The 27,013-nt window shown below is 50.8% G+C and overlaps 1 protein-coding gene across 1 annotated transcript in view; it reads left to right on the top strand.

Annotated features, from left to right (window-relative positions):
• The first annotated feature begins 3,238 nt into the window (after positions 1 to 3,238).
• The window catches only part of NACC2 (NACC family member 2), a 51,376-nt gene continuing 27,601 nt past the window's right edge, over positions 3,239 to 27,013 (top strand). Inside the window, exon 1 of the mRNA XM_057409111.1 lies at positions 3,239 to 3,403. The gene's annotated coding sequence lies outside the window, so the exon portion shown is untranslated. The remainder of the gene's footprint in view (positions 3,404 to 27,013) is intronic.

Below are 27,013 nucleotides of genomic sequence, written 5' to 3'. Positions count from 1 at the left end.
ACTCTTGCCGCCTGGAGCACAACAAGCAAAACTCCTCACTTGGCTGCTGTGATGGGGAGAGGAAAAGGCAAATCCCTCTGCCATAAATAAATCAAGTACATAAACGAGGGGTTCTGATGCATTTTGGTTTGTCACTTGCTCCTGTTCGAGACGGTATGTTAATGCCAATGAACTTTACATGGCTGCAATACAGCTGCTGTTTCCTCTCCTCTCTTCTATGAGTTCCAAGTACACTGAAGTGTAAGCTAAGTGTAGAGGCAAAGTAAAGGTTTCTAGCAGCATGTAATTCCCTCTGCACACCAAACTGCCTTGTAGTTCGCAGTGCAGTGCACACACTGCTTGTGTGTGTTGGATTAGGGTGATAACACTGCTTCTACCTGTAAAGAAAGCTTCTGTTCCAGCTACAAAACTCCATCCCAATATGACAACTGCTCCGCCTTGGGAAGGCCTCTGAAGGTTCCCTTCAGAGGGACCAGTCTCTCAGGCAGACTTCTTAAGTTTTCCATTTCTGCCATCATCCTTTTCCAGCCCGGAGCTGCTCTGGGTGTAGGAGGCACAGCCCAGCGTGCCCTGTGGCACAGCCCGGCCACACTGATGGCCATCCCCATGGCATCATCCCTGTAGGGAGGAAGACTGGAAAGAGCTTGCAGGTCTTGCTCGTAACTGAGCTTGCTGGAAAGTCACGTCTCTGCACAAAATAAATGTGTCCTCTGCTCACTGGATCATGGAATCATGGAATGGTTTGGGTTGGAAGGGGAACTCTTCCTGTTCCAACCCCTCCCAGGGGCAGGGACACCTTCCACTAGAGCAGGTTGCTCCAAGCCCCTGTGTCCAGCCTGGGGCTTTGGTCTGTGACCTGTGGCATCTGATACATCAGGGTTTGATGCTGTGGTGCCTTGCTGTGGGCTCCCTGAGAGCTCTGATGCCAGAGCCAGGCCGGCTCCCTCCCGCTGCCACTCACGAATACAACTGGAAACCAAGATGTAAAGTGTATTTTAACCATCTTCAGCACCCTTAGAGCCCGGAGTCTGGAAAAGGAACAAATTCCCATAAGCTCTGCCATGGACAGCTGAAGTTTTCACTGAAGCGCTGCAGCCAGGAAGGGTTAAATGGCTGTGAGCTGCTGCAGGGTTGTTTCTTCTGCTTCACTAAGATGAAAAAACCCAGAAGTTAGCTTTTCTCCTGCAAGAATGTAAATGTTGGGTGTTTTGTCGAGTGATTTCTCAGCCCTGCAGCCATCCTTCAATTTGAAATGCTAGATTAAAAAAGAGAGAGAAAGAAAGAAAACATTTCCGTCAGCCCGAGCACACTTTGCAGACATTATGGGAACTGTTGCCCGTTCCGTTTCCTCTAGTCACTGAACCAATCTTTTGCATTAAAATCAGCATAGTAGTAAATAAACATGTTTTTTCGAGCCCTGGAGCCATTCTGGGACATGAAATGGTACTTTAGAAATGTTTCTTTCTCCATCACAGAACGTTTTTAAGAAGCTCATGGCTGAAGGGAAGGAAGATGCTCTCCTGGCTGCAGCATTAACAGCCTTTTTGCTCTCTCAGAGCTGAGGGAGGCCCTGGGCAAGTCATGGCACTTGGATTTTCCATCCTACTTAAGCACCTGGGGAAGAACAGGAGCTCTCCGCCTATGCAGGATGTCACAGCTCCCCATGGATGTGGCCTGGGGATTCCAGAATCCACACCACTGATTCCCATCCCTGTGGGAAGATACAGCCAGTAAATCGTGTCCTGTGTCCTCTGGAACACAGGGATGCTCTGATGTCGGCTGTGGTCCCTCAAGGAGGGACATGGGGCTGGGGCTGGCTGTTCCCACTGGGATATGTATGCTCCAGGAGGTATTTCATGTATTTGGACTGGAATGAAACTCAGAGGCTCTGCTATGTCCAGGAAGTGGCCAAATGGGCCATAACTGCCCAGTTCCCTCTGTGAAACGGCCAATGGGTGTCATGCAGTGTTTGTAGCATCACGTTGGGATGCTTCATGGAAGCGGGTGGAGAGGAGCAGGGAATGTCCCATTGTAAGGGCAGCAGGATTGCCCTACCTCGGAATGCACTTTGGGATAGATTTCTCATGAATCATTTCTTAAAGAAACCCCCGATTTTCTCTTGCGCAGCAAAGCAAATGTGGCTGTCCCGACCTGACAGCTTTGCCACGTGTCGAGCGCTAATGGCATTCCTCAGCCTTGGGCAGCTCTAGGCTGATTTAAAAAACTGGGGATATTTTGGTGCAGATTTTAGGGCATCCTCGAAATGATGAATGCTGAGGGAGAAACTTCCAGATGCAGAGAAGTTCTGCCGCGGTCTCGATGCGGAACAGGCAGAAAGAGGCTCGCGCTTTAAAGAGGGTTTCTGTGATTCCTTTGAAATGTGTTTGGGAGATGTGGGGTGAAGGCTGTGCACTCGAATCACGCAGATCTGCTGCTGATTTGAATATTAGAGAAGCAACAAAGCAAAATGAGTTTTTGTTTTAGGCTACAGGAGTGGGGATTTGCCCAAGAAGATAAAAGAAAGTGAGATAAATAACATGAAATGAATAAAGTAAACCAAAGCAAAAGATAACATGGACTGAAGTAAAATAGACCAAGATAAAATGAAAAGAAACAAAGTGAAATAAAATAATGAAGGAAAGTACAATAAAAAATAAGAGACATAAAGTAAAATAAAAAATAAAATAATTAAATAGAATAGAATAAACCAAGGTAAATTAAAAAAATAAAAATATAAAATAATAATAAACCATAATTAAGTAAAATAATAATATACCAAACTAAATTAAAAAAATTAATAATAAACCAAGCTAAAATAAAAACATTAAAATAATAAAATAAATAAAATAAAATAAGATAAAAAAGAGAAATAAAATAAAATAAAATAAGATAAAATAAAATGAAATAAAATGAAATAAAATAAAATAAAATAAAAAAAAAATAAAATAAAATAAGATAAAATAAAATAAAATAAAATAAGATAAGATGAAATAAGATAAAATAGATAGACTCAATAGGATAACCCAGACCCGGACCGAGCCAACCTCGCCCTGGGTCCCGCGCTCCGCAGGGGCGCACCCGGAGCGCGGCCGCCCCGCCCCGTGACCCGCCCGCGCTCGGCCGCGCCCTCCCCGCGGTGCCCGGTGGGGGCTGGGGGTGTCCGCGCCGGGTCCCGCCCCGCGGCCCCTCCTCCCGCGCGGGGCAGCCCGGGGGGGGCCGGTCCCGTCCCACCCCCCCCCCCCCGAACCGCCGCCCCCCGCCCGCAGCGGGCGGCCCGGCCCGGTCCCGTCGGGGCCGTTTCTCGGCGGCTGCCGGGCGAGGTCAGGCTCGGTCCGCGCGGAGCGGCCGGAATCACTTCCTGCTGCAGGCCCCGGGCAGCCTCCATGGGGCCGGCGCCCCGCAGGTGAGCGGCGCGGCCCGGGCCCGGCGGGCGGGGAGCGGGGGGGCGGCCCCGGGAGGCAGCGCGGTGGGAACCCCCCGCCGGCAGCACCCGGGCACCCCCCGGCCCCCGCGCTGCGGACGCGCACCGCGCTCATCCCCCGCTGCCCTTCATTGTCACGGCGCGGTTACCGGAGGCAGGGCTGGGCTCAGCCCCGGGGGTGCGAGAGCGGGTTCGGGGGGGGGGGGGGGGGGGGGAGGAGGGAAGGGGGGACCCAGGGGGGCCGGGACCCCCCCCCCCCGGCCGTGGGCAGCGGGGTTCGGGGGTGGGTTAGTTCCTGCTGTTCCCAAGTCTTGCACCAGTGTGGGAAACCGGGAAATGGGGTGGTTATTATTAGCGATACCTTCCCGAGGAGCCTGCGCTGCCCGATGCATGGCTTGTTTGCTGCTGGCACCATGCAGGCGCAGGCTCGGACTTTCTCTCACAGGGGCGGAAAACGCAGGGAAAAAGGGAGGCAGTCAAAAAAAGCCGAACCTAAACCCCAGCAGAACGCTTAAATTTGGAGTTCAGGAATGATCCCGGGGGTCATTGGGGTGCCCGGTGCTTGCTTGAGACCAGCGGCCGTGCCCCCATCCCGGCACGGAAACCACCCCAGGGCGTTCCTGTGCGTGTCGGGGGCGAAGTGGGGTCCGTGGCTGGGTGTTGCTGGGTGGGCGCGTTCCCCCGCTGCCGCAGCCTGCAGCCTGCTGTACTTAAAGTGCCTTTGCTGTGCTCAAGGACTTCTCCAAACATCTTCCCTGCTGTAGGGAAATGAAGCGCCGGCAGCTCCCTGCGTGCTGCGCTCCTCCGGGCTCCCCCGTACCCAGGTGCAGGATCAGTCCCAGCCAAGTCTCCATTACCCGCTGGGTCATTAATTTGAGCAGTCCCCTTCCCACCCCTCCCGCTTCCTTGCAGGAGGCATTTGTGGGCATCTTGATGTGCTTCGTGCCTGCCAAATGCTTGCCTCGCGCCCGGTGTAATTGCGGGGCTGGCGTGCTGCTTTACCTCCTCCGGCTGAAATATTAAACAGTGGGAGCAGTTGGGATGGGGAACCAGACCGGAATGATCGCTGCCCTCCCCGTGGTGGAGGTGCAAAGCCCTTCGGGTCCCCAGTGCCCACTGCGGGTGACCTGGCCCCACTCTAAGACCTGAATCACCTTGTTCATAGCCTGCTATTAAATAAACCCCTTCAACTAGAGGGAACAAAGCTGAGCCTTTCCCTGTTAGCTGAACTGATGTTGTTTACCCAGCCTAGGACAGTCAGTCTGTGACCTCAAGGTGGGGGTAATGGAGGCAATAATAGTTTGATATGAAGTAAGCAGCAAATATAAAATAATTAGGGATCTTGTTTTCCTCCTCCTGGGAATAAATGTCCTTCTGTAGCCATCACTGCTGCGGGTTTGGGGTTTTTCCTCCTATACAGGCCTTAGAATTAAGACTTCATGGGATGAAAATGGTGATATTGAACCCTAAAGGGTGGGGATGGATTTCTGCAACTTGAAATTTGTCAGAGAAAACTTCCAAGGCTCGCTGCATGATGCAGGCAGCTGGGAAAAGGCAACGTTTTAATGCCTTTGGTTCCAGGCTCAGACCCCCTGCCTGGGGTTTCACTCTTTGGACCAGACCATGCTGGCCAAGAAGTGGCCCTGCGGCAGGGGAGCAGATGCTGGTTCCTCTCTGTGGGTGCTAGTGACAGGTCAGTGTCTCTGTGGGGTGGCTGTGTGCTGATCTGGGGGACATAGAGCATCATTACTGCTCGTGAGCCCAGGAAAGAAAACTCCCTCTCCTTGAACTTGAAGGAGCCTGCCCATAAGGTCTTGGTAAGTCCTTCCTGGACTAGGTTGAGGTGCGCGGCTGCTTTGCGGCATTGCTGGTTGGCCCTTGAGGAAGAAGTGCCAAGAGATCTGCTGGCAGAGCCCGTTTGACTTGGTGAGCTCTGGGTTTGCTTCAGAGAAGCCTCCAGGCTGGCATGGACCTGCCAGACTGGGGACAGAGCTCACGTCGGGATGGAGACACTGGCACAGGGTGCCCAGAGAAGCTGTGGCTGCCCCATCCCTGGCAGTGTTCAAGGCCAGGTTGGACACAGGGGCTTGGAGCAAGCTGCTCCAGTGGAAGGTGTCCCTGCCCGTGGCAGGGGTTGGAGCTGGGTGAGCTTTGAGGTCCCTTCCAACACAAAGCATTCTGTGATTCTAAGGCTGTCCAGTTTTCCTGCCAGGCCTCGTGGAGGGCCAGTGCTGGGCTGAGGAGCTCTGCAGGGGTGTGATGTATCTAAGAGGCCTTGATGGACAATCCCAGTACTGAAGTTGGTTGGCGGCTCTGGGATGCGTGGTGACGCAGTGCTTGGATTAGGGATAACCATAGCGGAACCACCTGCAGAGGGGTGATGGGATCTGCTCTTGCTTTGCTCTGTGCAATGCCTGTGTTTAAAAATACCCAGGCCTGACAAAATGGGGTTAGAAGGAAGCTTCAGTCATGGGTTTGAATATTCCCAGGTTTTCTGAGCCAGCCAGCTCTCTAAGGTGGGAGATGGGCTGGGATGTGCCAGGCCAAAAGGAACCACTCCTGGAAAGCTGCAGGGATGTTGAGGAGCGGGGGGGGCTGCACTTTAATTGCATTTCTTTATTTTACTACTTTCCCTATATTTCTTTGAGCTCACTTGAATACAGTGCAAGAAATAAAACAGAGGCATTCAGCTGGAGGAAATTAAAGTGAATTCAAGTTCCCTGCCTTACCTAATGGGCAGAGAGGGCATTGTGTCTTGCTGCAATTAGCCTTCAAATCGAGCCTGAGCCCGTGTTGACCCTCCGAAGAGCAGCTGCCCGGCCCTTCTCTGCTTTGCCTGGGGAAGTGGAAGCAGATGCAAGAGGCTCCAGCATGCAGCTGGGGCAGGCACACCTATGGGAGGTGTTGGGGGGGGTGTGGGGTGTGTTTCTCCATCATTTTGTTGACATCCAGGCTGCAGAGCGGTTGAGAAGTAGGTGAGGCTGTGCCTGTGCTCTACCTGCCTTGATTTGCGAAGTGACAGGGATTTTGACAGGCTTTGTGTCTTTTTTAGCAAATCAAGTGTCATGCCAGGTTTGCCTGTGGATGAGATCATTTGCAAAATATGTTTCCCAGCTTGCTTCAGGCATAATTCATTGTGTCAACTGCAATTGCTCATTTGCGAGGAGCTGTGATTCATTAGCGGTTTATTTTTTTCTGAGTTCAACTTGGTTTTAAGCAAATGTTTGGAGGCAGAACAGAAATTGAGGGAAATTATTAAACCTTGCACTCTTTGTATCCAAAACCGCTGCTGGGAAGGGAGAACTTGCTAAAATGCCATCAGGAGGAAGAGGCAGTCGCTGGGCTGTGCAGGATTGCGCTGGGGTTTATCGTGTGGTTACTCCTAAATGGGGACGGAGGTAATAGCAACCCGACTGCTGGGACGGAGCCTGCCACGTAGAGCCTGGAGAGGTGGAAGGAGCACATGGAGCTTCCTCCTTCTTTTCCGTGGTGGGGGGGTTCAGCCTGCTGAAGGTACCACGTCTTCCTCATCCCCGCATTCAGCTGGGGCAGAGGCTGCCCTATGGATGATGGACGGGGGGATGCTGGTGTTTGCAGCCCTTGCGTGACACCAGCTCTTCCCCTGAGCTCCTTGATGGAGGAGGCCTTGGGGCTGGTGGAGATGGGAGCAGTTGCTTGTTACGGTGACCGGCACCCCCCAAAAGCTGATGGCTCAATGGGATAAAATGAAGATAAATAGCCCTTGGCACATGTTCTGTGCTCTCTGTGTTCCCGGGGCCGTTGCAGACATCGCAGTTTGGCTTCAGTCTTTTTAGAGGTCCTCACGTCAGACTTCTTAAAAAAAACAACCCTAATCTGCATGTCAAGTACATTTTTGTGTTACATTTCCTATGAAGACAAATATTTCAGTGCATTTTTTGCCCTGGGTGGGTGGATGGGGGGGCAGAAATCACTGCTACTGCTTCAGCAGCCACAAACTACCCTCCGATAACAAACCAGTCTGTGTGGGCTGCATAAATTGATATATTTTTCACAAAAAAGATTGATTTTTTCTATTTTTTTTTTTTTAAGTTCTAAGTGATTAAGTACATTTGAACAGAAGTCACTTGACAGGTTTTCTTTTCCCCGTGCAGCAATTCCCTGTAAAGTACTCTTAAAATGGGTTTGTTGGTTGGGTTTTTCTTTTTCCCCGAGTATTTGCATATTCTCTCTCTGGTTTTCTCCCAATATAAGGTTTGTCAGATTAAAAGCCAACAAGCCCTGGGAAAGGGGGAGAGCTGATGGTAACGTGGGGAGTCTGCTGACCCGCGGCTCGCCGGCGCCGTGCCCAGGCACTGCTGCTTTGCTGCAGAGGCCAGTGCCAGGAGCGAAGGGCAGCAGAGCATGAGGGGAGGGAGGTGACTCCATCACAGTGACCATATATAGTCACTGGGATGGGATTAAACCCTTCACCTCCCGGACTCATCCCTGCGGCAATAAAGCCAATATCGGGATCTGTTAATCATTCGCAAAACCAAGAGGAGAAGAATCCTCTTCCCTTCGAAGCATCTCATTTGTAGCCATCAGGGCTCTTCTGGATCACTCGATTTGGGGACAGGAGCCAGGTGTTTTTCATCCCTGGGTGTCTGGAGACTGGGTTTCGGTGAAGAATAGAGTGTGTGAAGAGTTGCAAGTTAAATATGACCGAGCTTGTGCTTACTCAGGCTCGTGGGCTCGGTGGCAGAGCAGTTGTGTGGAAAGGGTCCTGTGTTCGGGTGCCAGCGCTGGCTTGGCTCCACGCGCGCGTTCTGATCGTGATATCCACTGGGGAAGCATATGGCAGCCTCGGTTATATATATATATTGTGTGGGGGTACATGTTTTACATGCCAGTTCTCTCTGTCATAGGACAAACATTTACGCTCTGATTATATGAAGCATTAGGCAAACAAGGGTTAGGTTTGGAAATAGCATAATTCCTTGCGGAGATGCTGTGGAAGGTGCGGTTAAGTGATGACACGGCAAAGGAGTGATAATGTTTCGGTACCCGGTGCTTTCCAGGGTGCTAAGCTCTGAGTGGATTGTGCTAGATAGAGGTGGAACATGCCGGTGTATAAATAAAGGGTTGGCAGTTCAAGGTGTGCAATGCAGAAGGCAATGGCCAGGTGCCCAAAAGATGCAGGGAGCGAGGTTTTGTACGGCTGAAGGTGGTTAAAATGGCTCGATTGCCAAGGGGAGGCGGATGGGCCTGGCCAGCGCTGGGTGGGAGATCTCCCACAGGATGGGATGTGCCTGGCTGCACCGTGGACCCTCCTGGGGAGGGGCTCTTTGCTTGGGTACCAAGCTCATGGCTGAGATCCTGCTGAAATGAAGCTCTCATAGGTGGGGGTCACCCCCGTTCATGGGTGCCCCTGCACTGGAAACCTGCCTAGATGCTTTTGCAGGACTAAAGCTGAGTAGCGTAATGTGCAGTTTGGTTTTGTTCTGTTGTGGTTGGAATCGTGCTCTCATTGCATGATTTTATGGTTTGCTGATGGTTGTATGGAGGGTTTATACCCCTCTGACTAGATCTCCTCCCCTCTTACAAGTTCTGATGGGTTATGAAGTAAAACACTGCAGGTTTTGCATGGTTTCTGGAGCTGCAGCCCAGCCTCACAGGCAGGTGAAAGCATCTGTAGCACTCAGCTATTCATTCTCACAAACTTCATGTGTCTGCTCTGCAGTTAACTTCTCCTTTCTGCCCCCCTCCGTTTATACATGCTGCCACCATCAGTACATGCCCATGCTTAATGAAACATTACTGCTTAGGTTTAATTGTCTCCTAATTGAGTAAACCAAAGCTTTGCACGGTGGTTGTAACTGCATCTTCGTGTGAGTCCTGCTGTGGCCACGAGCCTGCAGAGTGGGGACAGCAACATGAAGGCCCTTCAGGAGAGGGTCATGGACCACAGCAGCAGCCTCCCGTGCGGCTGCTGCTCCAGAATATCCCCCTGATTAAATTAGATTAATTGCCAGGTTTAAAGCATGCTTTTCTTTGGAGAAATCTCTGCGTGCTTTGGGAATGCTGCCTGGTTATTGCCTCGGCACGGCCCCACTGAAAGACACGGATCTGGGGTCACGGGGAAGGCAAAGACAGGGCATGCAAGCGCAGTGCTGAATTTTTGACTCTTGTCTGAGTACAATTCCTGGTCTTAATGCATCATTAACACGGTTTTCTGCATTTCATTCCGTTCCCATTACAGCTCTCAGTTCCGTCGGGTAATTTTGGCATGTTGATATTTTTGTTGTCAGCAGTTTTTTCTCTTTTCTTTTTTTTTTTTTTTGACGCATATAAAGCCATTAGTGTGAAAGCAGATTAAAAAGATACATTACAATTAAAATGTTAATGAAATCGGCATCATACAACTTTTGAAACCATTTAGGCATTAATCTTTCTTGGTCTTATGGCCATTAACTCGGGCGATTCTTATTCTACACTGACCCCTGCTGAGAGAGTCGTGCTATAATTGGATTTTAAAAACTGGGGGGAAGCAAAGGAGGGAGAAAAGCCTTTTAGAAACATGGAAGTTGTGGAGGTGGCGTTAGCCTGCTGTGTGGGTGTCCATGGGAATGGAGCCGACGGAAAACAGCCTCCTCTCTCCATCACCGCCCGAATCCCTCCCCACCGGGGCAGGTCTTGCCCCTGCAGCGCTGCTCCGCAGGCTGGGAGTGCCGTGGGGGTGTGGGGCAGAGCCCTGGGAACCCCCAGGCTGGGATCCTCCTGGGCAGTTTGCTGTCAGCGTGACCTTGGGCAGGGCACGAGCACCGCTATCCGCTTCGGTTCATCGGAGTGTAACGTGAGCAGGGCCGTAGCGCGGCGGGGGGAAGGCGTTTTAGGGCTCTCGGAGGAAGGGAATGGGACAACAGCAAATAATCATTCACCCTCAGCTTTCCCCTGTTCCTCCAAGGAGTATTTCTGCAGATAAACTGTTTGGGTTGGGGTTTGTAATTCTTTTTAAATAGGGTTTTTTGCAGCTTACACAATATTTGGATGGGGGCCAGCCCTCCCCCCTCCTGCCCCTGGGTGAAAGAGGAGGATTGACTAATTCACAGGCTGGGCAGTGAATCCAACAACGGCACTTCTTGACTCATCAGACAGCTCCCAGGATCCGTGCCATGGCTCCACTGGGCCATGGCTCCATTGCCTGCTCCAGCCCCACCAAGCCTCCAGCCCATCCATGCTGGGCTGCTTGGTCTCTGGACACCTCCAGAGCTTTACCCTGTGCTGTCCAAGAGCTTCCACAGCTGTGGGATGCTGGAGAAACTGGGAAGGGCAGGTCCTTTAGAGAAGAACCCGGCACTGGGATGGGGCACTGGCTTGTTAACAGGGTGGGTGTGCAGCTAACAGGGCAGTGATGCGCCTCCGGAGGGGATGAGCTGTTAGTTGAGGGATGAGCACATCCCGATGAGGGAGGAGTGGGGAACCAGCCCCGCTTGCTGCCAGTGGGAAATTCAGAATGAAGAAAGGCTAACTAGGAATTTGGACGCTGCAGAGCTGTCGTCTTCCAGCTGCTCCGCTCTCCTGCGAGCTGCTGTGCCATTGCATGATGGAGGGACTGGAATCTGGTGTGTTGGCCGGGAGGCCTGCTGGAGCTGAAGCATCTGCAGGGCTTCGGGTAGCGATGGCAGTGATTGCGGCTGGGTTCGTGGCTGTGAAGCACAGAGCCTCTGGCACCTCATCACAGGGATTTGGGGGCTGGATGGCCAGAGTGATGGAAGCTCTTCCTCAGAGCTCTGGAGTCACTGTTCACACAGAGCAGAGGCTGGGGTTTAATGGGTTTATTCCCTTTTTATGTGGGGAAAAAAAGGTAGTTTATAGCAGTGTTGTTTTGTGTCAAGTGCTCAGGCATCGTGTGAATTTATAACCTGAGAGAACTTGGGATGAGGATCCAAAATTATCTTACTTGAAAGGAATTGCATGAGATTTCACTGGAGCATGACACATCCATGTCCCAGCTCTCCTGGCTGGACAACTGGGGATGTATTGCTGGCACAGGGTGCTGTTTCGTGTCCATGGGTAAAACCAATGCATTTATGACAGTCATGTTAAACTGCCTTAGGGAATGGGAAGGAAAACCACCTCCCCAGAGCAAGAGACCTGCAGAATATCCTGCCATATTCAACTTGTGTCTCTGCCCTCCCATCCTATAGTCCTGTGGGGATCCTGCATGTGGAGGGCATTCCCGAGGGCAGGGGAGCTGGGAGGCTCCCAAGGGTTATCTGCAGGTCTGGAAGCCCTCAGAGATGCAGGCAGGTGATGAGCACCACCCGGGGGTGGGATGGGAGCTGCGGCATCACTGTTGCCCACTCCTTTTCCTGTGTGGGCATTCCCATGCTCTTCTGTGTCTCAGCACAGTGGCAGACGTGCAGGCAGGGGACAAAGAAATTCCCATTTGAAATTCCTGGCAATTGTAGGCCAAAGAAGAGGGAGCAGAACAGCAACCCCGGACAGTCCCAGTGTGTTTCAGCACACAGGTGGGATTTCTAGCAGGGGGAGTCTCTGTGTTGCAGCCCCAGCAAGATGCTCAGCTCACCAGAATCAGTAACTGAGCAGTCCAGTGAGATCTGTGGGAATTTCATTTCAGGCCATCAGTCTGATAACTGGTCTCGCAGATTGGGTGGCTTGGGGTTTGTTGGGTATTTTTTCATGGTGGTTTTCATTGCGTGACTGAAAATGCAGATTGAGCCCAAGGTACCTGGAGTGCTTTGGTGCTGCAGTGGCATGGTCCTGCCCAAGGGTGGTGAGGGCTGGAGAACCCACCTTGCCAGCTGGGATAACTTGGCTCTGGGTGGTTTTCAGACCCACTGATGCTGGCAACGCTTCTGCTTCCAGAGTGCAGTGCGGCACAAAGCAGCTTTTATATCCTTGCATGGCGCTGCTAAGATTTCGAGTCCCATTTCCTTGCAGGTTCATGAATTGGTTTGGGGCAGAGCCCATAATGTGCCATCACTAGCACATCTGGGGAGGAGCACAGGACCCAGGCGAACCTGAACACTTTCTAGTTGGTCTGTGGGCTGAGCACTGACCCTGGTGGTTCTTCTCCTGCCTGTTGCTGGATGTGGTTGGGCAGACCCTGGAAGTCACCAAACCTGGTATGGTTTTGGGATGACCACGGGTCTCCATGATGATCTCTATACCCCGTGCAGCAGCCGGGCAGACAGGGCAGCCTTGCTGAGCTCACTCGGACACCCAAGAGGCTGTTTTCTCCGTGCCTTGACTGCACAGATCTGGTATTTGAATTTTAGACTTCGTTTTGTAGGTGGGAAAAAAACCACCCACCCTCCAGGCTGAATGATGCCCTGTTGTATATGATAGAGACGTGGGCAGCACGAGCTGGACTATATGTACTTTCCTCTGTGGTCCTGCAGATGCTATGGGTAGAGGCTGGGCACGCTGGCTTTCTGGGGCACGGCAGTGCTCTCGGGAGCACAGCCTACACCATGGATCCTGCCTCATGCTTTCCTCCAAATCTGAGACTTACATCATTTGTACCATGAGAAATAGATCGGTCTGGAAGTGGTGTCTGGCTTCGCTTCATTGCAGTGCGTGGCTCCTGTATTTTATAGCCTTGTTCAAGGGCCTCCCCAAGAACCTCTCCAAATTCCTTCTGCAGTTTTATTTTAGTTCAGGGAAGCTTAGCTCAGGTTTAAACCACTCAGTTGTGGTTGTTAAGTCTTAGTGACATATTAAGCATTTAATATCTAAGTACATTAGCTTCCCACCCACATCCCCTGTTTGAGATGGGTTGAGGAAAATAGTCGGTGCCCGCAGCTAATAGGATGCTGCTCGGCATGCTTGTATAAATGCCTCCCTCCTGGACCTCTTCTTCTTAGGTTTAGTTCCTGACCTAATTAGGCCTGAGCAGGGATCTTGTGACTGCATCAGACAACACCTAAGGCCTGGGAGGGATGTCAGGACCGTTGCTAGTGCCGGAGGGGACGCTTTCAGTGCCATGGGGATGTGGCTGTGGTGGCCTGGTCCTAATTCCCTGTGCCCTGCACGTGGCTCTGCAGCCTCCCGGGTAAAAGAAGTACCCAGATAGAGCAGTGTCCCCAGTACCTGGTGGTAACTGGGGTATGCCCTGGTCCAGCCACTGCCGCTTGGCTTGGTGTGAGTGCAGATGGGAGAATCCGCCTTAATTGCGGTGGCATGTCTTGATTGTGTTGCATCTTAATTTCTAGGCCCTTGCTTAACTTGTGCAGTCCATCAGAAGCTCTTGTGAAATGTAATGTGCCGGAGCATCGGCGCAGGAAAAAGCTCTGCCTTCTGTGAAGCCAGACTGTTGCAGCGTAATTTGTTTTGTAAGATTTTGAAAGGCAGTGTTGCAATCTGTAACAGTAGAATAGTGGGAAGATGGTCAGGTGGTTCTTGGGACTTCAACAGACAGATTTCATGTCTGTGTGTTTTTGCAACACCTTTCTATAAAGGGAAACATAATTTAAAATATGATTACTTAGTGTTGTAACAGTCTTCTCAAACGTTTTTGCATTATGCAGAGATCATTATCAGAGGCTGATATTAACTTGCAAAGAATATTATGCAAATCATTCTCCTGTTCTTCTAAAAAGAAATTTCCTTCATAATGCAAAGCGTGACAAAAAAAATTGTGCAGAGGCTTTTGGCAAAATTACATTCAGAAGATGTAACAGTTTTTCTGCTTACTCGCACAATCCATTTGTGCCTTTCTACTGGATTTTCTCAACTCAAGCTGATAAAGGCTGAATTTTAAACTGAGGGCTGGGGAAGGAGGGGGGAGTATCGTACCTCGTGGGTTCAGGAACAGGCAGGGAGGCTTTTCAGATCATTGTTTCAGATCCGAGCTGACAGTCAGTAGAGGTTCGGTTCATTCTCAGCTGTTTGTTGGTTTCTGAAATCACTTGGTGCTGGGTCTCCTCTTTCCACCTTGTCGATACCAGCTGAAATACATCTCAGTGTGTCGGACTCCCATCATGTCCAACAGTTACAGCACTGTTAAGGCTCAGTATTGCTGACACCAGTAAGACCATCCCAAATGAGGGGCACTGACTGGGTGATGGGAGGCTGGACCACAGACACCCGCGGTTGCATGGATGGTCCTGCCCTGGGGTGGTCCAACCTCAGCATCTTCTTTGTGTTTCTCTGAGCAGCGTTCCTGGAGGAGATCCTGGTCCTGTGGAGTCACTGTGGATTTTGCCACTGACTTCATCCCTTCTCCATGGTTTTTTTTTGGTTACAAGCTGGTGGAATCAGTTCATAGCTGCTCATTTCTCATACAGAAACCAGACCCAACTGAAATCGAGAGAATCATTCTATAGGTATTGGCTGTTCTGTGCTTATTATAGATGGATTGACAAAAATAGACCCTAATAAATATTGTAACTGGCTTAAATGAGTAAAATATTTACAGCTGTGGATGCAGGCAGGGTTGGGAAGGCTCATCCAGTGTAGGCCCCATTTTCCAGGCACTTCCAATCATTTAGGAAAAGTGTAGCATTTGTCCTGGTTTTGTTTTTTCTTGGGCATTTCTCAATACAAATGTGATTAAGAAAAGTCAGGATTCTTCCGAGGTACAGATTGAATTACAGCACCATAAAATGGCAGAGAGAGTTTTCATTAACAGGGGAGGTTTCTAGAGTTTTGTGTGTGTGTCTGGTTAGATAACTCAATAGTTTAAAATCAACCCAAATTAGATCAATACGCTGGAAGTTGTAGTTAGCATTCATCAAGCAACTTAGGCTGGATGTTCAGGCATTGACAGGCTCCACCTCTAGCTGCAGGGTTTCCCTGTTATGAACGGGTGAATACTAATCCTTGTTCATTCCCTGCTGCAGGGGAATGGATTCATCCCTGGGTTTCGATCTTGAAGCCCTTGGTGGGAGCGGGGTTGGCTGTATCTGTGCGATGGTGCTCAGTTGGATACCACCACTTATAGCCCTACCAACACCAAATACCCTGTTCTGGTGGCATGGGGCTGAACTTGAGTACCCCAAAAGTGGCCCCAGGTGCAGGGCCAGGGTGTGGTTGTGATGTGATAATTACAGAGATCACAGGAGCTGGCTCTGACCTGTGCTTCCCATGGCCTGCCCTGCACACGCTGTCCTGCTCAGCCCTGTAAGGAGCTGCTGGTTGAGCATCGAGGTCCTCCCTTCACCTGAGTCACATACTTCCCTCTGGGACACTGTCCAGTGACGAGGCCAAACACTCAACAGAGCTTGTCCAGGTTGAAGGAAGCCCTCAGAGCCTTCTAAAATACACTGTCATTTCCCAGACTCTTCACTTGTTCTTTCTGTAGGTAAAAGACTCTTTGGTTCTTCTTTCTGCAGGTGAGCCCAGCCTCTGTGCAGGGCTGTGGCATGAAGGCACAGCATTTATTTGGGTTTTATGGGATGTCTTAGAAGAACATTTGCAGAGGTCATCATCAGCTGCTTCATTCCCCCTCCCTTTCCCCATTAACCTCATATTAGCCTGTGCATATCATCAGTGGCTTTTATCCTCTACTGCTCTTTGCCAGGTTTTATGTTCCTACTTGCCTCACTACAACCACATTCTTCCCGTCACGCATGAATAAAAGCAAAGCCGTGGCCAGTGTGATCTCCTGCTGGAGGGAAACTCTTCCCAGCAGACAGAGTGGAAACTGCAACTGGTTATGTAAATGATGGGCAGAGATAAAAGAACACTCAAACGCAGCTTGAGTTGTGAGTATGTGTCTTGGAAAGGAGTTAGAGCAGTGCGGAGCGCAGGTTGTTCCAGGGTGATTCATGGGCTCACCGTCCCGCAGGCGCTGCCGGGTGTGGAAGCCCATATTCCAACCTTGAGGAATCTTGGAGGACATAGAAGTTTTTAATTCAAACTGTGACTTGGTTGAGGTTATTTTGCTTTCCCGTGAACGTCTTCATTTCTTCTGCAAGAATTAAATGAAACCCTGGGTATTTTTTTGTGTTTCTGCATATTTATTCTTGAAGTTGAAGCATTAGAAAATAATTGAGTAAAACAAAATCCACAAGGCTTCAAATTACCTCGCGCTTAATGTTTTATTTAAGGGCTTTGCTAACTGGCATCCTTTCTAATGAAGCGGGTCACGCGCTGTGGAGAGCGCTGGGTTTCTGTTTGCCATTTAAATTGGAGGCTGCTTCCCTCAAACCTCGGGCTGCGCTGCTGTGAACGGCCGCGCGGTTGTGACTTCCCGGCTCGGGGAGTCTCACTCTGATTGTTCTCAATCACACTAGTGCAAATGAGTGTATCTGAGTTCGGGGGATCCAAGCGGTGTTGTCATGGCAATCTCCATAAGGTCAAGAGGAGCTCATGGGTGCTCTTTGCCGCCTCTCCCGGGAGGCCTCTCCTAGTTTGCAAAAGTATGGATCTGGGGGGTTTGGTAAGAAGTTGAAAGCACAGTTTGGTAGTGGCTTGGCTGAAAGGATTCTGTGTTTCCTACACGGTAGCTGAAGGTGCCACGGTTCAGGTGAAGGTGATGATGGGCTCATGTCTCACGTGCTGATTAGTCATCGTCCTCTGGGAGCTGTGTCTCATCAGCTCCCGACCTGGTATGTGGACCAGGAACGCTGGGATCCTTAGAAAGGTTGCTCCAGAAGGGATCCGTATAAACCAGAGGGACAGTGGAGGGGCCCCGTTTGGTGGGCTCAGTTTGCTGCGGTGAGCTCTGGCTTGGGGTTGGTCGGGATGGGGTTTGGTTTTATGTTATTTAAAAAAACAAGAACCAAACAGTTCCCCTCCCAAAAAAAAAAAAGCAACCCAAAAGTCCCCAAACCAGCTCAGCTTTCTGGATAACAGGAGGCTGTGCTATCCAGAGCTATAGCAATGGGCACCTCAAAGCTGTCCCTGTCTCCCACCGCAGCTGGGGCTGTCTGCCCCTTCCCTCCTTGCCCGCAGCAGGCAGGGAGCAGGGATGGTGCTGAGTGCTGCGGTCACTGCAAAGGAATGTGGGCAATGAAGCACATGCATTGCTGGGCTGTAACACCGGGATCGTGCTCTGCCGTTCCCGTGCACCGGGTGGGAGGGGATTCCTGTAAAAGCTATGTGAACAGTAAACATGGGAGAAGTGGCAAAGGCAGCAAGGGGATGTTTGCTCAGCACCGCCGGGGCAGAGCTCTCCTCTCGTGGTCGTGGCAAAGCCGCAGGATGGTTTTGGTTGGGGACTGCAGGTAAGGAATTGGTAACAGAGTGCCGCTACGTGGGTGCACAGCGAGAGGCTTTTAGAGATGCCAGTGTGGGTCCGGGTGCTTTTGTGAACTTCTGTTTGTGGAAGGTGCTAAAGCTGAAATTAGAATGGAAGCTAAATTGAAATCAAGTGTAAAACTGACCCAAAAAGTCAGTTCATTCTATTGTAGAGCAGCAGCCTGGTTTGGGTTGCAAGGGATCCTAAAGCTCATCCAGTTCTAACCCCCTGATGCTGTTGTCTGTGTTCACCTGGGGTTTTATGTTGTTTAATAACCTCAGTTCACCTTTGGCATGTTTGGATTGTGGCAGCCACACCGATGACTTTACCAACACCTTGTATAGCAGGAGAAATGAATTCCCTAAAGTTGGCATGTAGCAAGTCCTGCGTTAGGTGATCTGTGTAGTTGTGGGTTTATGGTTTGGCATTCCCAAATTCTTTTTGTTTCTTAAGAAAACCCCGAGACCACAAACAAAACAAGCCCCCAAAATGAGCCTTATTCAATAAGTCTTATTCATAGAGAGCCATTATAGCGTTTTGATTTACAACTAAACGCATGTTAAATCTGCTGTCTCCTTGCTAGCCCAAAGAAGTTATCCGTACACACCCCCCCTCACCCATCTTCGTGGGAGCTATTAGACAGGTTTAGCACGTTTATGTGGAAGGTGCTTGGTTTGAATGATCTGATGTTACTTAGTGATTGAGACCAATGTTGTACAAAAAGGTATGAGATCCATGTTTAAAATGAAAGGAAAATCTTCAGTTCTGTTGGCTGTGGAGGACGTGACTGCGCCTCTCGGATGCACGTATGGCTGTTATACTGTGTGTGTTACCTGCACTTAACTGCTCCTGGGTGTCCTGCCTTTCAGGCTGTTGATCCCCGCCGAGCTTGTCCTCTCACCCCCGACAAGCGCTCGCACATCAGAGCAAGAGGACAGGTTCTCACTGGTCTTGGCACCTTGAAGGTGTGCAGACACGTTCACCCCTCCCGAGCCAGGCCTGGCTTGCAGAGCCCCTGCCCTGGCCTGGCTTTGCCCCTGCCTGCGCAGGCAGCAGCCGTGCTGAGGGTGCCCTGGCACCGGGTCCCCACACACGGCAGGGGACACCCGGTCTGTTATCTCTGCCCTGTGACTTGCCTGCCCATCATGGGGTTTGCTTTGACCTGATTTTCTCTAGGACTCTACACAGAATGAGATTAAAGGTTTTTAAAGGTCAGTTTAAAGGTTTTTAAATGAAATTTTAGCTACTGCTGTATGTCAAAGAAGTGTTTCTTAGATTCGAGTGTAGATAGGAGTTAGGCTTAAAAGAACCCAACAAAACATTGGCATTTATCATTAAAAGCCTATTTACATTTAAACAACCATTTTAAATGCTCTTTCTCTGTGCTTTCTGCAGAGATACAAAGCAGAGGCTGGGCTCAAAACAAAGCTGGTTTTCTCAGCTGACCTCCTGGCACATGGGTGTTCTCATTTACTGCAGCCTCGGCATCCGCACACATGCACACAGGGCTTAAGCCCTTCATCTGGCACCTGTACTATAGCTGTTAAGAACCTCCAGTCATCCCTCACACTGGCTTTTGTCGGTTGCTTGATGTCTAACATGTTCCCTTCAGCTTTGGTGTCAATAGCATGTGAGTAAGCTGAATACCTGCATTTCTGAACAATGGCTCATGGTGATTTCCTCATTTTCCTCGGTGAGCTCAGGCTGCTTGGGGTCTCCTTCCTGTGCCAGAAAGACTGTTTGCTCATACAAAGTTCTTCATTGTAATAGGGAAAAAAATCAATTTGATTACTTTCATGTCAGCATGCATGTCTAATGGCTTAGAAGTTATTGCAGCCATAAAATATACAGTATCATTTCTCTCTCACTCTGAAATTTGACAGGATTAATATAGTCAGCATGAAATCTTAGTCATAAAGTCGACCATAAGTGATGGTAAAATTAGCTGCTGAAATCGTCTGCTTATGGAAAGCATCTTCTGTTTTTCCTTCTGGGAAAAAATGCCAAGGGGCTGGCGTGCGGATGGAACGGAGCTTGCAGCATCTCAGGCTCTAATAGAAATATGTCCCTTTCATCCCGTGCTCTTCTGACAAGGGAGACGGTGAGTGCTGCTCAGCTCTGTGATGTCCTGCAGCCCGCTCATGGGCTGGCGTTCACGTCCAGTGCAGCCCTGATGGGGGGAACGCGGCTCTCCTGCATCCCCCCCTCCCCTGTGAGCCATTCCATGTGTGAGCTGAGCAGGGTGACCACCTTCATCAGGGTGGGAGGAATGCCCATGGGAAGCTGCCTGCCTCTGAGCTGAGACGGAGAAACCTCTGCTTGGAGCTGAGTTTCCTCCTGGTCACGCTGGGTGCCAGCGGTGGAGCCCAGCAGATGACCAGCGCAGCCTCTCCTTCCTGCTTAGCTACCTCCAAAACTGCCTTTGGAAGTGGAGATGGAGTGCCAGGGTTAGGCAGGGGGAGGTTTGCTGACATCTACTCCTTCACCAGCCCAGCCTTTGAATTACTTGTTACTGGTTTTGTTTAGTGACAGCTCCTTTTGGCTATGTTGTGTAAGGTGCCCATAGCTGGTTTTCTGCTACTGAAGCTGGTCCCAGACAGAAGGAAGGAGCTGGCTGTTGGTATCTTTAATATCATCTTTAAAATTAGCCCAGGGGAAGGCAGCAGCTTGCATCTGGGCATCATTTACCCACTTCAAGAGGTCCAAGAGTAGGGTTCATTGCGAGCCCTTGACCTGCTTGGCTTTGTGAGAGGAAATTTCTCCCGTCTCTTGATCAAAGACAGGCAGGGTTTTACTTCTGAGGGGGCTCAGGGCTCCCTCGGGTTGTATCCGGATGCTCCCACCTCTGCTGGAGGCTGTTGTCCTGCTGGTTTCACGTGTTCTGCCTCCCTTGGCAGCCTGTTGTGAAAAGTTAATATCTGGTCATTGGTTTTGGCTGCATCTCCAAGGCAACTTCATTCATACGCCAGCTCCCGGTTCATACCGATCCGGACATGCCTAGATGACTAACTCCCGGCTCCTGTTACACTGTCCCAGAAGAGCTGTTAACTCCTTCGGCCCAGGTAGGTGATGGTACAGCAAAGAGGGGGCACACGGGGCGGGTGGATGCCACAAACACCCAGCAAATGCCGACGTGCTCTGTTCCCCCTCCATCCCATCTGCTTCGGTTTGCTCCCAGTGCCCCGTCCAGCCTGGAGAGTAAAGAGCACGTCACTGTTGAAGATCCTTTTCAGTGCAGAAAGGTCTCAGACTAAGTTTGTTTCTCCTGAAATTATTATGCTTCGTTATCCTTGGGTTTGGGCAGAGCACTGCCTTTGGGATCTAAACTCACTGAAGAGCTTGCCTGCGTGGTAGCTGTTTGCTCTGGAATGCAGCTAAAATGTCATTTTGCATTTCATGCACAGCCAGAGGGGGGTATTTCCTCCGAGGGGCCGGTGATGTGGTGAGGCCGCCACGTTCCTGATGTGTGGTGGAGGTCCATGAGCCCTGCGAGATGAAGCTGTAACAGGTTAAACACGGAGATGCCCAGTGTTGCTGCAGCGCCCGGTCCCTCACTGGTGTGCCTGTTTCTCTTTGGGTTTGTCACATACAGATTTACAGCCCCCAGAGACTCCGTTTGCTTCTCACCAAAAGACGTAGGAAGGAGGAAAATGAGCCAACCTCTGGGGGCTTTTTGCTGTTTGTTTCTCTCACAGCAGTGCTGAGAGGTGCTGTTGCACTAGATGATGATGGTATGTCCTTTATCCCCACCACTCACTGGGATGGGTCCTGCAGTGCCTGGCGTTCCCTGTTGGGGCAAGTGGCTTGTCTCCAGGGAAGCATCCGACCCCAGGAAGGAGTGGGACTGGGAGAGGGGCAGAGCAGGACCAGCTCACCCCAGTTTGGCTTGAGCTTGCTGAGCGTCGCTTGGACGTGATGCTTCACTCTTTCCTTGATGTGTTTGAACACCGACATGATCCATGTATCCAGCCTGGATGTCGTGATGCTGCTTTTGTGGGGGTCCTGGAGGTGGTAGGGCAAGAGCATAAACACAAGTAGGCAAAGCACGCTGGGTCTTACTGGTTCCTGTCCTCCTTGCAGCCGAAGTGGGGTATCAGCAGCAGAAATCAAGGCTCAGGGTAGCCCCGAGGATCACTAAGATGTACAAACTTGAAACCCTGTTAATTTTTTACCACCTAATGCACCGTGGGAGATCCATTACGCTGAAACATCAGGTGGAGAACTGAGCACCCTGGGAATACGAAGCTGCTGGGACTCATGACCGTGCCCAGGCGGCTGCACGAGCCTGCTCCTGGCAGCAGAGGGAATACTCTGTGGAAGAGTTAAGTAGGGGAACATCAGGGAGATTCCCCCAAGGACCTGGGTACAGCCCAGGCACCACATGTGGAACCCACTGTCTCGCCAGCCTCCATCTTCAGGTGCTGCTTTCCCTTTGCAGAGAAGACAAACTGCTGTAGGACTCTTTGGCTGCTATAGAACTCTTAAATTTTAATAATAGATTACCATTAGTACCAGCCTTATATAATGCACACCTCATTATTGCTTACTCCGAATAATTTTGCAGCCTCTTTATAGAACCTTGGAACTTTATTTGCTGAGTATAAAATATGCAGGAATGCATGAATAGTTTTCAGACTCGGTACCCTAAACTAATACAGTGTGCCTCTCTTTTTCACCGTGCGCCGTGATTGAAGTCACATTAACATATTTACCTTCAGTGCTCCCAGGAGCAGCATTAAAGAATTCAAGAGGTGATTCAGAATAGTCTCCCATTTACTGGAGAATGAAAGCTGGGTTTCAGTTCTCAATAAAACCAGGCAAACACTTGACTCCCTTTCAGCTCTGCAGCCTCCTTCCTCCCCGTGCAGGTCCTCGGACTTATCAACAGATGGTAGCAGTATTATTACCGCCATGTTCCCAAAAGGAAGCTTTTTATTTCATTTTATTGGGTTTTCAGGATGGGGGAGAAAGCAGGGACGGAGGAGAGGGAGGGAAGGAGTTATAACAAATAGCACCAGAGCAGAGCTGCTATTTTAATCTGAAATAAGGGAAGGGATCAGCGTGATTGTTGCCTCGCTGCCTGCGAGCGCTGGTTTGCTCTGTGGTGTTGGTTACGTTATCGTGCTCTGCCTCAGTTTATCTGGACGTGGTAACCGCTTCCTAAGGCAAGTCCTGAAGCATAGTTTTTGCTATGTGTTGACATCTTCCCAGGAAGAAAAGCCATGTAAATGCAGGGTTAGGAAATGGGAATGGTTGCTTTATTGCCCAGAGGGTTCTTTATCCTTACCAGTCATCACCCGGGAGCTGCTTGTGCTGTGATTTATTTCTACAGCTATAGGATGCAATGCCTATAGCTCCAAGGATTTCAGACCCCACAACAGCCGGGTTCAGGGGTGCACGTTCCTGCCTGAAGCCCCAGGCTCCTTCACCATCACCTCTGCTGTGGGCTTCCCTGGGGAAGCACCACCTCTGAAGCGTATCAGTGCTGCAAGGAAAGCTTCAACCCCCTTGGTTTTCCTGACCAGGTAATAAACTATGGGGAGCAGGCCTGTGGAAGGAGCCCTTTGCGCAGCTGGGATCAGCTGGAACCTGCAGAGGGACAATTTTCCTTACCACAGACCAGAGGTACTGCAGTGTCTTTTTTTCCTTGCCTGCTCCAAGATGAGGGAGTTATTGCAGCAGATGTTGGCTCCTGAGAAAATGGGTTAATGCTTGGTGGTTCGAACGGTGTGGCAGAGAAAAAGAGCTTATTTGTGTGAGGTTTTGGCTAATGGCCGTGCGAGTGTTGCGGAGCGTTGCAGCAAGCTTCCTGGGTTTCGCAATCGCCATGGTTCTGGTTTAACTGGCCAGAGAGATTGTCAAAACCACACAAGTAACTGGGAAAACAGAGGCAAATCACTTGCTGCAGGGAGCTGAAGGACCTTGTGTCGGGGGTGGAAAGGCTGCAGGTGTCTGAGCAAGCAATTGAGACTTGAAGCTGCGCTGACCTCGGTTTTATCATCTCTTGGTTGATGAAGGGTGGCTGTTGCTGTGGGGCAGGCCAGGACAAACCCCTCGTAGAAAGCAGAAGTAACTCCCAGGCTCAGGGTTCCCTGGGAGAACAGGGATGTTTGTCATTCCCAGTTCATGGGAAACGGGAAAAGGGTGGTTGTGCAAGGGAGGGAAAGGCTGCTGGTGCACGAACCATCCCTACTCCAAGGGCAGGGACCTTGGGGGAGGCAGGTCCCAGCTCTGATGTAGAAGCTCTTTCTCCTGCTCTTTATCTGCACTGGTAGGCAATAAGAAAAGGAGAGAGATGTATTGCATGCACCTATGAAATGCATCCGTGGAAGGTACTGATGCAGGTGAAAAGAGAGCACGGACTGAGAAACACGGTTGGTTTATGTTCAGTGATATTGGTGCAGTGAGTCATAGAGTCATGGAATGGTTTGGGTTGGAAGGGACCTTAAAGCTCATCCAGCTCCAACCCCTGCCACGGGCAGGGACTGCTTCCACTCGAGCAGCTTGCTCCAAGCCCTGTGTCCAACCTGCCCTTGAACACTGCCAGGGATGGGGCAGCCACAGCTTCTCTGGGCACCCTGTGCCAGCACCTCAGCACCCTCAGAGGGAAGAGCTTCTGCCTAAGAGCTCATCTCAGTCTCCCCTCTGGCAGGTTCAAGCCATTCCCCTTGGCCTGTCCCTACAGGCCCTTGTCCAAAGCCCTTCTCCAGGTTTCTTGTAGGCCCCCTTAGCTAGTCCATACTGTGATGGTCACATCCTGTCTCACTGACATAATGCCATCTCGTTGGGGAAGGCTGCTGGTCCCTGGTCTTACACCGGTGGCAGGGCTGCTCCCCACCAAGGCCTCAGCCCAGGCCCCATCCAGAACTGATGGAGGTGGAAGCTGCTCTAAGCTGGGAGGGCAAGGAGGAGTTTCAGCCTGCACGGAGTGAAGCCAGTAGAAAGGCCGACGTGCAGGAGAATGCAGATGCAGTGTTGCTGTTTCTGAGAGCATCCCTGTAGGAACGACTTGTGCTGTGTCAAAGTGTGGTGGTGATGAACTGCGGCTGGTGGGGACGGAGGAAACCTCAGGCTGTCTCCTGGGCACTTCTGCACTGGGGTCTTTGGGGAAGGGTGGCCTCAGCATCACCCTTCAGCCACTCCTGCCACCCTGTGCCCCAGAGGAAACCCATTTCTGGGTAGGGTCCCTGGGGCCACATGCCCGCACAGCCGAGTGGGGGGCGTGCGGCATCGCCCGGCACTGCATCCCCACGCTGCTGGTTAAATGGCTAATTAGCTTCCATCCGAACAGCAGCATAAACCAGGAATAAATGGAATTGGCTTCGTAAAATTAGCACTTAAATATTTTCCCAGGCAGGAAAAAAAACACATTTGCTTTCCATGCAAAACATATAAATCTTGGAAAAGTTCCCGAAGTTGCGTGTTTAACCGTTAGATCGGGTGTTTGTAGCACTGAAGTGGTTATTCCTCTGCATAATTATTTTTCCTTTTACAAGGAAGCTGAGATGTTGGCGAGGGAGACATTTTAAGTGAGTGCTGGGGATGAACAAGAGTGAAGGGAGAGTCAGGTTTAATGATGATTGCTTTGCTTTGCTTTCTCACTGTTGGAAAGGAAGCACCTTCTCCTCATCCCCTCCCCGCGAGGACTAACCACAAATGCTGCTTTTACCGTTGTGTTTTGGGTCTGTTTCTGCTTATCTTACAGGTTTTATTGGCACATGTGTCTGGTTGCTCGTTTCTCTTTAATCCTCCCAAAATACAAGAGCTGTTACTGGAGTTGATTTAACGTGGTGGAGTCTCTGCATAGTTAAAATTGCGGATGCTGTATAAAACACGGGCTCTCCTTGTCCTTCCCGACAGCTCCAGTGCAGAAGATGCTGCAGTGGGATGCTCCGTTACCTAACCAGTGTGGGCAAGGGGTGGAAGGGAAGGGAGCAGCTTCCTCCAGCAGGGCAGGGCCATCAGAGCCACTCACCCCTTTGCCATGTGCTGTGGTAGCAGGCAAGGGGTTCCCGTGGGAAATGGGGGGCTGGCACCCAATGGGGGGTTTCTCCCTCCAGCCACCGGCACTATTTGCCCAGGATGGAGATTTCCAAATCTTCTTACATTACCCTTCCCTCATGCTCACCCCATGAGGGACCCCGCTGTATCTCTGTATATAAATACACAGATAAGGAGCATAAAATCACCATTTCACATATAATCCGCGTGGTGATGCTGTCGAGACCTGTCACCGTGGCTCGTGCGATGCTCAGCTGGAGTTGGCATCACCCTGTCCCCATCCTGGGGTGCAGGTGGGTGGCAGGGGGGCAGCACCCCCAGCCCGGCCGTGGCACTGGGATGCGGGTGGGAAGGGGGACTGGAGATGATGGAGAAGCAGGTCTGTAGTGAGTGCCCTGCCTGGAGCGGGTCAGGCTTTGGCATGAGGACAGTGAAATGGGTTTGGGGGTCTCCTTATTTGATGGAGTGTCAAAACAAGATGATTTCTTGTCATTACTCAGGGTTTCTCAGAGCACTTTCTGCACGCTTTGCTGTCATTAACAGCCACCAGTCCAGAGCTGGAGCTGCTTAATTTATCTGTGTGCTCCTCACACCTTTGTGTTTTATAAAGCAGCCGCCTCTCGGGGTCTGGCCGGGAGGCAGCGGTGCCTGTGCGCTCCCGCTAATCCAGGAGTGAATCAAAGCAACTTTTTACAAAACAAGATTCTCTCGCTGTTGCAAAAGAGCTTTGGGGAAATCTGGGGTTTGTGGTTAAGGATCTTACCCTGATGCACAAGGAAAATGATGTGTAGCTTTTATTTGGCCCAAAGGATTCTTACAACATTATCCGTATTTCCTTTAATTTGTGGGATTTCTAGTAAATGGGCTTAAAAATAGGTCCGGGCAAGATGCCAGGGTACATATGAACAGCAAGAAGACTCTGCAGGCTGCGAGCAGCTCGCTTTCACTTCTCCCTCGGTGCGGGCTGGGACGGGGCGAGCGCTCACCTTTGGGGTTAAATTTAACGATGCCCCTGGAATTCATTGGAAGTTGATAGTGTGGAAAAGGCCTTGGAGCTCCTTTCCAGGACTGGTGCAGTGTTGTAGAGTCAGACACAGGTCTGGAGAGGGGCAGGATGAGCTGTGGCGCCAGGTAGGGCTAGAGCATGGCGGGGGGGACACCCTCACGTGAGTCCCTGGACCCGTTTTGCTGATGGGACTGGGGGCTTTGGAGACCCGGTGACTTGGCCATGATTTTTATGGTTTAGTTTTTCATTCTCAGGAGTCTCTTAAAGCCCTTTTTAAAGCAGGAAAAATCTCATGAGGGAGAGGCTATGGCTGGAGCCGGAGCGACTGCTTGTGCCAGGCTCCCTTCAGCGATGTCCTCCTGGCTCTTTCTTCAAAGTCAGTCTCGGTTCAAGTGACTTCAAAATGCGTTTTTCC

The sequence above is a fragment of the Pezoporus wallicus genome, unplaced genomic scaffold (genome assembly GCF_028554395.1).
Source record: "Pezoporus wallicus isolate ANWC-B61680 ecotype Strahan unplaced genomic scaffold, APGP_CSIRO_Pwel_v1 contig_8341, whole genome shotgun sequence".
NCBI lineage: Eukaryota > Metazoa > Chordata > Aves > Psittaciformes > Psittacidae > Pezoporus > Pezoporus wallicus.
Note: the sequence above shows the minus strand (reverse complement) of the source record. Positions and strands in the feature narration are given on the sequence as shown.